Source organism: Tenrec ecaudatus, chromosome 10 (genome assembly GCF_050624435.1).
Source record: "Tenrec ecaudatus isolate mTenEca1 chromosome 10, mTenEca1.hap1, whole genome shotgun sequence".
In the NCBI taxonomy this organism is placed as follows: domain Eukaryota; kingdom Metazoa; phylum Chordata; class Mammalia; order Afrosoricida; family Tenrecidae; genus Tenrec; species Tenrec ecaudatus.
Window position 1 is genome coordinate 62543061 of NC_134539.1, and position 12909 is coordinate 62555969.

Genomic DNA, 12909 nt, shown 5'->3' on the forward strand with positions numbered 1-12909 from the left:
TAGTAGCCTTATATGATAGAATAGAAGTGCCCCTGTAGGCATCTGAAACTGAAAATCTCTGTAGAGCTGATGGCGATTTCTGTTTGTTTGGTTTTTATGATGATTTCAAATTGCTGACCTTGAGGTTAGCAGCCCAACACTTAAAGCACTATCCCCAGAGCATATTATACTTTCGGATTCATAAAACTATATGGCTGTGATAAGAGTTGTATGAGTCCCTAATAAAATGTAGAAAAAGAAAAGGAAAAAAAAAAGAAAGAAAAGAAAATGATTAGGGCAAAGAATGTACGGATGTGCTTTATACAATTGATGTATGTATATGTATGGACTGTGAAAAGAGTTGTATGAGCCCCTAATAAAACGTTTAAAAACAAAACAAAAAAAAAACTATATGGCACTGAATCTTCCAACAACGAAGCCCTAGTTAGTCCTGATGAGTTCCTGTATTAGTGTGCTACAAGTTATTATTTTTTAATAAATCATTGTATTGATTTATAACAATCCATACATCCATTGTATTAAGGATATTTGTACATATGCTGCCATCCTTCCTTTTCAAAACATCTTTCTACTTGAGTTCTTGGTATAAGCTCCTCCTACCTCACCCACCCTAAGGAACCCTTGATAAATTATAAACTATTATTTTCATATACTGTCCGCTGTCTTCCGTCACGCAGGTTTCTGTTGTTCGTCACTCTAGGGGAGAGTGGAGGGGGTTACATGTCAATCATTGTGATTGGTTTCCCCTTTCTCCTCCCACCCTCATGGTATTTCTAGGAACATCACTGTTCCCGAGGGGCATATCTGTTCTGGATTCCATGTATCGAGACCTTTTATCTATATCAATGTACATGCTCTGGTTTAGATGGATTTGTAAGATAGAACTGGGGTCATGATAGTGGAAGAAAGGAAGCATTAAAGAACAGAGGGATATTCTATATTTCTTTGGTGCTATTCTGCACCCTGGTTGGCTTTTGACCCCTTCTGTGAGGAGATGTACAACTGTCTACAAGTGATCTTTTAATGAACATATATGCCACCTACTCAATCCCAAGCTTTATTATGAGGGGAGAAATTATGGACCCTCTAATCTTGCTCACCAAGTACCATATCCCCATGTATCTTGCACAGTGTCTGACACAAAGTAGGAGCTCAATGAACATTTGTTAACTAAAATAATGAAACAAAAGAAAGGAAAGGGGTTCTTTAAGAGAGTAGGATCATGAGAAAGGAACAGAAAATCCCTCAGAAATACAAATATTCAAAAAAAAACTTGCCATAGGCTATTCTTATAAACCCAAAACCAGTTCGTCAAGCCCCAATTCCAACTGTAATAAATCCTATCTACACAGAGAGCACTCCTCTTTGGGGACTGGGTGTAATAAATCTGAAAACCAAAAGGACTGGTTGCAAACTGGCCAAGTGATAATCCTACAATTCCTACCCTAACTAGAGATTGAATCTGACATTTCAAGAATAGTAACACAGAAAAAAATAAAGCAATACCAAGTCATTTTAGAAGAGAAGCTGGCCAAAGAATTTTTATCAAACAAGATATAATGTCTACAAACCCTAATCTGAATCAAATACACACAACTGAGCCCTGTCATATCTAATTCCTGTGTCTCACATGCTGACATTGAAGACTCCACCAGTCATCTCCATCCAGATGCATCATATGTGCAAACATGCCCAGATGTCTTTACTTGAAAGCCTTCTCTCCTCTCTCTGTACTCCACCAGATGCCAAAACCACGAGACCCTTTCCTGGCTCTTCTCTTCCCTTTAATCTCATCTAGATTCAACCTGTTACTAATCCTGTTTTCTACTCACTCAAGAGCTACTGTCTACCCCACCCCCTTTTTTGGACAAGGTTAACATCAGTATCTAAATGAAAATGAATATATTTTTAAAATACACATTGGTAGGATTTGTGGAAAGCCAAAACCATGTATTTGTTAAGGGATTTTTTCCTGTATTCAATATATTTTTAATATATTTTGCTGCATTTTCTTTTTTTTTTTTTAAAGAAGATAAAGTCCATGGAGATAAAGCCCTCCAGGAACTGCATTTTCTTTATCATTGTCTCTTTATACATGTTATTATTTTCCCAGAATCATTTGCCTATATAATAGCCTTTTATTATACCTTAGTATTTCGGTATATATTTCCTAAGGACAGGACATTATTGGGCATAACCACAATATAGTTATCAAAGCCAGGAAATGTAACATTGATATATTTCACTATAGTTTATCTAATCTACAATCCATAGTTAATTATTGTTCTTTTTCTGTTGGTAAGGGATTGTATCTAAAAAATATAAAGAACTTTTATAATTAAGTAATAAAAAGATTAAAAATCCAATTTAAAAAGGGCAAAGGCTCTGAATAGATATTTTTCCAAAGAAGATAATACAAATAGCCAATAAATAAGTAATACGATGCTGGATACCATTAGTGTCCATAATGAGATACCACTTCACACTTACTGGAATGGCTAGAATGAAATGTCAAGGAACAATAGACATTCCCAAGGATGTGGAAAGTGAAATGCTCACACACTGCTGGTGGGAATATAAATGGTACACCAGCTATGGAAAAAAGACGAACAGTTCCCCTCAAATGAATAAACACTGGAATTGCAATACAACCCAACAATTCCTCTCTTAGGTATATATCCAAGAGAAATGAAAACTTATGTCCACATAGAAACTTGTAGACTGATGTTTACAGCAGTATTATTTATAACAGCCCAAAGGTTAGAATCACTACTATGAATGTCGATCATGATGGATGAATAAACAAAATGTAGTAGAGCCCTATAACGGAATAGGAGTAAAGAACTGAAATATGCTATGATACTGCATGTTTCTTAATCTTAAAAACATGCAATAAATGAAGTCAGTGACAAAAGAGAATATACTATATTATCCTATTCATAAGAAAGCCCAGAATAGAAATATTGGCACACTGAAAGTAGGAGGAGGGCTGGTGGTACTGTTGGGTAAGCACCAGAGTGCTATCTTCAAAGTTGGTAGTTTGAAATCACCAGCCATTCCAGAGGAGAAAGTTATACTCCTGCTATAGAGATTTACAATCCCAGAAACCCCAAGGCAGTTCTGCCCTGTCCTATTGTTGGAATGGACTTAATGGTAATTACTGTATATTTTTGAATATAAGCCGACCCGAGTATAAGCCGAGGTACCTAATTATTACCTGGGAAACCAGAAAAACTGATTGACTCGAGTGTAAGCCTAGGGTGGAAAATGCAGAAGCTATTGGTGAGTTTCAATAATCAAAACAAATGAAAATAAAATTATTAAAAATTGAGACACTAGTGGGGTAATGTATTTTAATATTTATTTTAAATAAAAAACATAAATAAAAGGACAAGTCATTTAACATTAGTAAACCAGCACAGTAAGTGGAAAATAGGTTCAACAAAAACAATGTTCCCTGAGCTCAATCAGCAACCAAGCTAAAATGTAAAGAGTTAAAATCCTTCAAAACGGAATTCCAGCTTCAGCTGGTGTGAGGTCATCATAGACGCTGTCCTCACTGAGATCGCTGTCATCACCATCACTGCTGTCATTTTCATACAAAGCGCAGTCTTCACTGCCATCCATAGCATTACTAATACTACATTTCTGGAAGGCACGTCGTACCATGTCTTCTGGAACGTCTTCCCATGCATCTCAAACCCACTTTGCTATTAACTCTATGTCAGGCTTCATGAGAGTTCCTCCTTTTGTGAGTCAGGCTTCACCAGATGACATCCATTCATGCCATATCCTTCGCACACGGTCTTTAAAAGGCTTATTCAAAGATACATGTCATAGGACAGCTCTGATTGGTTAGATGTCAGTAAAACATTCAAAGCCCTGCAGTGTCAGCGGGGCTTTGAATGAATGGCAGAGAAACAGCAATCACCCGTGAGATAACGGGCACTCGTCCCATTACTGGGGGTGGGGGGAGGTTGTGAGATGTTATACCTTGCTGGGGTACCACTGAGCCGTATATAAGCTGAACCCCAGTTTTTCAGCACATTTTTTGTGCTGAAAAATTCGGCTTGTACACAAGTATATACAGTAGCTTTTCTCTTTCAGGGTTGTTGTGAAGACAGGATGAGACAATATATATGCATGTAACCAAGCACTTAGTTCCTTAAACATCATATTAATTCTACAATGGCAAACTTCTCTCATCCTCTCACATCAACACATCCCAAAAGGGGCTTTAGGAATAAATCTTGGGGAAGTTGGGGTAAGAGGGCCATATTAGATTACAGGTTGTCAAAGGCTTGAAGATAAACAAGTGGCCATCTAGCTGAGAAGCATCAAAGCCCACATGGAAGAAGCAAATGAGCCTGTCTGACCACAAGGTGCAGAAGGGATCAGTTATCAGACATCAAAGAGCTGAAAACCGTATCAGTGGGTGCCCACCTCCCTGATACGATCAATGAAGACAAACGTGTGCATAAGCAAATGTGGTGAAGAAAGCAGATGGTGCCCAGCTATCAAAAGATATAGCATCTGGGGTCTTACATGCTCGAAGATAAACAAGTGGCCATCTAACTCAGAAGCAACAAAGCCCACATGGAAGAAACACACGAGCCTGTGTGACCACAAGCTGTCGAAGGGATCAGGTATCAAGCATCATCAAGGAACAAAAAATCATATCACTGAAAATGTGGGTGAGTGCAGAATAGAGACTCAAAGCCCATTGGTAGCTAACCGGACACCCCTTGCTGAGGGGTTGTGGGGAGGAGATGAATCAGGCAGGGTGCAGTATTTAGTTCTTAAATACTCCCCCCCGCCACTATCATGATCCCAATTCTACCTTGCAAATCTGGCTATACCAGAGGATGTACATTTGTACAGATAGCAACTGGAAACACAGGAAATCCAGGACAGAGGACTTCTTCAGGACCAGTGATGAGAGTGGCGATGCCTGGAGGGTGGAGAGAATGTGGGGTAGAAAGGGGGAACTGATTACAGGAATCTACTTATAGCCTCCTCCCTGGGGGAGGGACAGCAGAGAAGAGGGCAGGGGGAGATATCAGACAGTGTAATATATGACAAAATAAATAATAATATATGAATGATGAAGGGTTCACGGGGTAGGGGGGAGTGGGGAGGAAGGGAGAAAATGAGCAGCAGATATTAAGGGCTCAAGTAGAAGGCAAATGTTTTGAGAATGATGATGGCAACAAATGTACATATGTTCTTTTTTTTGTACACATGTTCTTGACACAATGGATATATGTATGGATTGTGATAAGAATTGTATGAACCCCCAATAAAATGACTAAAAAGTAGAAAGTAAAAGCTTCTGAGCTAGGGGGAAAAAAGCCCGGCAGTGTCAGTGGGGCTTTGAATGAACAGCGGAGAAACGGCAATCACCTGCGAGATAACGGGCACTCGTCCATTTACCTGGGGGGGGTTGCGGGCGGGGGGGAGTGAGATGTTACACCTTACTGGGGTACCACTGACCTGTGTATAAGCCAAACCCCAGTCTTCAGCACATTTTTTGGTGCTGAAAAACTCGGCTTATAAACGAGTATATACAGTAGTTTGAATACACTCAAAGTAGATTAGTGGTTGCTTATGGAATGGAGATGATGTCACAGGAGGTTAATGGAACAATAACTAAAGAGGTGATGAAAATATTCTTAAATTGTGGTAGCAGTTGCACATTTCTGTGAATACCAAAAATAATTTAATTATACATCTTAAATGGGTGGATTGTTTCCTGTGAATTATATCTCAATAAAACTGTTGGCAGGGGGAGGGAGGGGAAAAAAAAAGAGGACCTGATGCAGAGGGCTTAGGTGGAGAGCAAATGCTTTGAGAGTGATTAGGGCAAAGAATGTACGGATGTGCTTTATACAATTGATGTATGTATATGTGTGGATTGTGATAAGAGTTGTACGAGCCCCTAATAAAATGTAAAAAAAGAAAACAAACAAACAAAAAATGTTGGCAGGGAGTTGTGGTGGTGGGGCTATTGGATCAGCTAGCATGACAATGTACTAAGTAACCAAAGATAGGGCAATTTCAATTACATGTAAATAAATGTTTATTCTTTTTTTTTTGTTCCCGAGGGGGTGGCACCTTTCTTGGAGGCACTGCAATACCAGGTCGATGCATGGAGCGGACAGAGAAAGCTCCTATTCCATTTCCCTGCTCCAAAAATCCATTTAAAATCCATTTAAAATCCATTAAAATCCATTAAAAATCCATCCTCGGATAGAGGATGTATCAGATATTAAACTGATAAGAACAGATACTACACTTGAGCTTAGCCAAAACATGTGTTTAAATCCATGAACTAATAATGGCACTGAAATATTTGTCATTACAGAAAGCTGTTGGAGAAAATTTCTTTTTTTAAAGTAGGGAAAAACCAAGCGTTTAGCCTGTCTTTCCTAACTCAACTAAGACTGATAAACAGCTAAGAATATTCAGCTAATAAATGAACAAGAAATACTGGAATTAGAATAGTATTATGAAATAATGACTCTTAGACACTGATTACCAGCATCTGGCAACGCTACAAAATGAGAGAACAAAGCATTATGCACTTTATGGTGGAATCAGCACTCACTTAGGAAATAATCTTCATAAAAAAGTTGAATCTGAAGGTGATCAAGCCTCTAGCATCTAGATGTCTAAATGATGTTGTCGTTGTTAGTTCCAACTCATAGTGACCCAATGTACAACAGAACAAAATACTTCCTGGTACTGTGCTGTGTTAGGCTGGGTTGTCTAGAGCAACAGAACTAGTGACACTCATACATGTATAAGAAAGAGCTTTTTATCAAGTAAGCTTACAACGAAGAGGCATCCCAGCCTAGTCAACTTAAGTCTATGGGTCTGATGCTAGCAGAAGCCCTCATTGCTCCCCACCCCCCAAACCAACAGCCTCACATTATTAAACTCTCAATATATAAAGCAAGGAAGAAACCAGATTATTTGCCAATACAAAATCAATTGATCAGATGTGGCAAAAGTCTTAATTCAACTCAGCATGACAAATTGGACCACACTAGTGAGCCTCTGAAAATGCAGCTGTGTTTGCATGCCATCTCTGGTGGGGGTGGGGGTGGTGGTCCTTACAGACCCAGACTGGTTCTTCTCAAATGTCTTCTCCTGGGAGTTGTACCTGATCTTATTGCCGGTTTTCATTTGACTCCATTGGGGGAATGGACTGATTCTGCTTCTGTTTCTTGGCCAGGAATCTCTTGATCCTGAAAGTCTTATGAGACAATACTGTGAAGTTGGAAAATCACTACTCTCAGGATGGCAGAGAAACAGAGATCCAGAAGCCCTCTTAAGACTCATGTTAAAAAAAAATTCAGCCTTTTTTTTTTAACCGGCAGGAACCATGGAGGCTGTCGCGGAGAAGAAGAAGAAGGCGCCTGCTGTTCCAGAAACCCTTAAGAAAAAGCGAAAGAATTTCGCAGAACTAAAGATCAAACGCCTAAGAAAGAAGTTTGCCCAAAAGATGCTTCAAAAGGCAAGGAGGAAGCTGATCTATGAGAAAGCTAAGCACTATCACAAGGAATACAGGCAGATGTACAGAACCGAAATCCGAATGGCTCGCATGGCAAGGAAAGCTGGCAACTTCTATGTGCCTGGAGAACCCAAGCTGGCGTTTGTTATCAGGATCAGAGGTATCAATGGTGTGAGCCCGAAGGTTCGAAAAGTGTTGCAGCTTCTTCGCCTTCGCCAGATTTTCAATGGCACCTTTGTTAAGCTTAACAAGGCTTCAATTAACATGCTGAGGATTGTGGAACCATACATTGCATGGGGGTACCCAAACCTGAAGTCAGTGAATGAACTCATCTACAAGCGTGGCTATGGCAAAATCAATAAGAAGCGTATTGCCCTGACAGATAACACGCTGATTGTACGGTGTCTTGGTAAATATGGCATCATTTGCATGGAGGATCTGATTCATGAGATCTATACTGTTGGGAAACGTTTCAAAGAAGCAAATAACTTCCTGTGGCCCTTCAAACTATCTTCTCCACGAGGTGGGATGAAGAAAAAGACCACCCATTTTGTAGAAGGTGGAGACGCAGGCAACAGGGAAGACCAGATCAACAGGCTTATTAGAAGGATGAACTAAGGTATCTGCCTGCCATGATTATTTTTGTAATCTGGTCTCTTAATAAAACAGTGACTGCTTTCAAATGGAAAAAAAAAAAAGAAGAAGATATGTAGCTGCAGACCAATGAAGCAGGAAGGTGAGCAGGAAGAAAACAGAGTGATTACCAGGCAGTAGGTTCAGAGTCATGTGGATCCAAGGTCAGAGGAAATAGGGCAGGGTAGCAACAGCTCTCAGGCTCAGAGTACCAGCACACAGTTTCTCTCTTATAAATGACCACATCTCCAAGGAGACATCACCACTTGCATCCATTATCACCTGACTGATAAGATGAACTCCACCTCTAACATTTTCCTACAAATTCAACATGACATAAAACCTAACTACACACGTGTCATCCTCAAAATTGTTATACCTGAGATCAGTGTTGCAGCCATTGTCGATTCATCTCCTGAGGGTCTTCCTCTTTCCTGACCCTCTACTTTGTTAGGCTTGATGTCCTCTAGGGACTGAGTCTTCCTGATGTCTAAGGTATGTGGGACAGTCTTGACATCCTTGCCTCAAAGGAGCATTCTGGCTGTACTTCTTCCAAGACAATTTTTTTTAAGCATTCTTCAACAGTACTATAATCCAAAGTCATCAATCCTTTTGTCATTCTTATCCATTATCCTCCATGGCTTAAGTCAGGAGCACTTAGTCCTCAAAGTGACCTTTGTTTTTAATATTTTAAAGAGGTCTTTTGTAGATTTCAGAAGACTGGGCTTTCTACTCCAATAAAGAGTTACAGAAGCCCACAAGAGCAGTTCTAATCTGTCCAATAGGTTTGCTATGGGCCAGTATTGTGTCAATTGCAATGAGTTTGGTTTGGCTTTTGCCGACTTGGCCGATGTAATACATGTGATTTCTTCACTGCTGTACCCAGTAAAATGAAATCCTTCACAAGTTCACACTTTTCTGTTTACTCTGATGCTGCTCACTGGTGTAGTTGTGAGAAATTGCCTTTTTATGCTTAAGTGTACTCCACATGGAAGGCTTTTTAATTAGTAAATGCTTCAAGTCCTCTTCATTTTCAACAAAGTTGTGTTGTGTCTCCTGCACATCCAAAGTTGTCAATGAGTCTTCCTCCAGTCCCGATGCTATATTTTTCTTTATACAGTCCAGTTCCTCACACTATTTGTACCAGATACAGATCAACTATATTAAAAGGATCTACACTGAAGACAAATGGATGCATAAGCAAATGTAGTGAAGAAAGCCAAAGGTGCCCAGCTATCAAAATATATAGCATCTGGGGTCTTAAAGGCTTGAAGGGAAACAAGCGGCCATCTAGCTCAGACACAACAAAGCCCACATGGAAGAAGCACACCAGTCTGTTTGACCACGAGGTGTCGAAGGGATCAGGTATCAGGCATCATCAGAACAAAAAAATCATCATTGTGAATGAGGGGCAGTGCAGAGTGGTGACCCAAGACACATCTGTGGCCAATTGGATAGTCCCTTACAGAAGGGTCGCGGGGAGGCGAGGAGTCAGTCAGGGTGCAGTGTAGCAACGATGAAACATACAACTTTCCTCTAGTTCCTAAATGCTTCCTCTCCCCCCACTATCATCCCAATTCTACCTTACAAATCTGGCTTGACCTGAGGATATACACTGGTAAACACTGGAACTGGAAACACAGGGAATCCAGGAAGGATGATCCCTTCAGGACCACAGTGGTTAGAGTGGCGACACCACGAGGGTGGAGGGAGGGTGGGATGGAAAGGGGGAACCAATTGATTACAAGGATCTACATATAACCTCCTCCCTGGGAGACGGACAACAGAAAAGTGGGTGAAGGGAGACATCGGACAGTGTACGATATGACAAAATAATAATTTATAAATTATCAAGGGTTCATGAGGGAGGGGGCAGTGGGGAAGGAGGGGGAAAAATGAGGAGCTGATGCCAGGGGCTTAAGTAGAGAGCAAATGTTTTGAGAATGATGAGGGCAACACATGTATAAATGTGCTTTACACAATTGATTTATGTATGTATTGTCATAAGAGTTGTATGAGCCCCTAATAAAATGATTTTAAAAAAGAAACAAATGAAGGAAAAAACGATTACAAAAATTAATAAAAGGATCTAATCCTGATACACATCCTTCCTGATTTAAAATTATTCAATTATTTCCTTATTCTGTTTGAATGACTTGGTCTGTGTATAGATTCCACAATACAATGAAGTGTTCTGGAATTCCTGTTATGTGCAACATTATCCATGTTTTTTTTATTATCCACACTGTCAAATGCTTTTGCATAGGCAAGAAAACATAGGCAAACATCTTTTTAGTATTCTTTGCTTTCCACCAAGATCTATCTGTTATCAACAATGATATCATTTTGACTTCAAAACATTCATAGAAAACTAGAATCAGGATGTGAGGGCATTCTGGCTGCGGCATCTGTTACCCCAGTGTTGATTCGCCTGATCTGGCTGGCTAGGCGGGTGTCCCCTTCCTCCCTGACCTCTCCATGTGCATCCCTCCCGAAGCTGCGCGCTTGGCTGAAGAGGATGACCTTCCCCGATAGAAGGAAGACCATCCTTTGGTCAAGGGTATACGAGTATCTGCGCTCCCCTGCTAGAACCTCCAAAAAAGTCTCAAGGTCCATTTGTAGGAGAACGTAGGGTAGTCAAGCTTTCAAGACTCCAGACACATCGAAATGAGGTGCTGCATGTGGCAGTCTGTCTTTCTTTAAGAAGAAAAACAAAGAAAACTAGAATCAAAAGATAATGGAATTTTTCCATGAACTTTTTGAAGTTCTTTCACATTAATAATGTTGCTTGATAACTTCCACACCTTATAATTAGATAACTTTCTGTGGAATGCATACAAATATGGATCTCTTCTGTTGGTTGACCAGGTAACTGTCTTTTAAGTTTCTTGATATAGATTAGGGAGTATTTTTAGTGTTGTATCTATTAGTATTCTGTCAATACGTAGAGGTGCCCTTCCTCCTGTTTTTTTTGCAAATGCGTTCAGTACAGCTTGGGCTTCTCCCTTCAATACCATTAGTTCTTGATCATATACTACCTCCTAAAACAGATGAACACTGATCATATCATTTTGATTCAACTACTAAAATATAAGAACTAAAAAATTCACAGGAAAATGTTCATCTACATCACAAGGACATAATTAGTAAACTCCAAACTGTGATAAATTCATTCTGTAAGGCAAACCACCTATCTCTTAAATTTATTTAGAAGGATAAAAAGAAATTATGGAATAAACCTTGGAATAATCACCATTAATCACCATTTAACCTACACATAAAATATTAACTGGTGAAATTATATGATACCTGAGGTTGACTTCAAAATGCTATGGAATGGGAAGAAGTGTATAAAGGTGAAGGTAGCTAGGATTTAACATTGGTTGACAGTCATTGAGCCCGGGTACATGGGATTCATTAGATCACTTGATATATTTTCTGATAATAAAAGCAAGTAAATAAACAAATATTTCTGAGACTATTCATTTATTCCCATTTTCATTATTCTAGAGCTGGCCACTAAAATATGTCATCTGGCTTATTTATAAGCTAGTTTCCTTGGTGATTAGTGGAGATTATTCTAAGAACAGGAACAAGGTTTGGTTCATCTCTGGATTGCTGACACCTAATACAGAATCTAGCACAAAAAGAAAACTCAATTCTTATTTGATGAATCTGGGGGGACAAGGGGAGCAGGGTAGGGTGAGGGCCTAGAAGTCCAAGGAAACCTAAATCTAGAGAACAGGTAGCTAAAGCAAAGAGGAAGAAAAGAGCAAAATGACGTGGAGTCAGACCCACTTGAAATTAAATATCAACTATACAACCAAATTAACTTTGTAACCTTCGGTTAGACATTTTAATTCTCAGAACTCAGCTTCCTTATTAGTTAAATGGGGATAGTTACTCACTAGTGTCATTAATGAAATAATAGCTGCACAATTCAAAGTAACTAAAATGATCTTTAACAATGACATAATATTATGCTCATATGTGAGTGAAGAGAATTAGAAAATTCCAGGGCCATTTGATCTCCCCCCTCACAACTCTCCTGGCAGCCTGCCTAACATCAAAGGTCTTAACAAAAATTCAAATCTACAGCCATTGAGTCTATTCCAACTCATAGTGACCCTACAGAATAGAGTAGAACCTCCCCACAGGGTTTCCAAGACTAAATCTTTATGAAAGCAGGCAGCACCATTTTTCTAATGTTGAGCAGCTGGTAGGTAAGAACAAGTCACCTTTTGGTTAGCAGCCCAACACTTAATAATCCATTATACCAGCAGGGCTCCTCCAAAGACCATATGCACCTTTTTATCAATACAGTCAATACCCCACTGCTTGGGGTATTGAGGCAAGGGTATATTCCTTCACTCTGCTTCCCTCCTGGAAGAAAAACTCAAATATATACAGGTGAAAACGTTCTAACTCAGATTTTTTCCAGACTGGCTTTTTAAAACACGTTGGTTAAAGGAAATAAAGATGTTAGAGCTTAGGTAGGGTCTATACTCCAGCACAAAGGGCAATAAATCTCTCATGCTGTTCCTGCAGCTGGAACGCAGTTATCATTCTTTCTCATAGGCAGGACTATTTCTTTTATAAGTAGGCAGAACAAAAGAGAGGTTAAGTATACAAATTCTGAGATTTAATCTAGATGCAAAATTCAGCTTCTATGTGACGACTGTGACCTTAGGTAAATTACATAATACAATTTCCTCATCTGTAAAGTACAGCAGTATGTTACTCAGAGTTGCTCAGACTTA

General features: G+C 39.4%; 1 protein-coding gene and 2 pseudogenes across 2 annotated transcripts in view; 1 reads left to right on the plus strand and 2 right to left on the minus strand.

The window, feature by feature from the left end:
* The window catches only part of NR6A1 (nuclear receptor subfamily 6 group A member 1), a 230614-nt gene that overhangs the window by 68922 nt on the left and 148783 nt on the right, over nt 1-12909 (minus strand). The window lies entirely within an intron of this gene.
* On the minus strand, nt 6104-6318 carry LOC142460331 (U2 spliceosomal RNA; annotated as a pseudogene).
* Nucleotides 7368-8206, plus strand: LOC142459172 (large ribosomal subunit protein uL30 pseudogene; annotated as a pseudogene).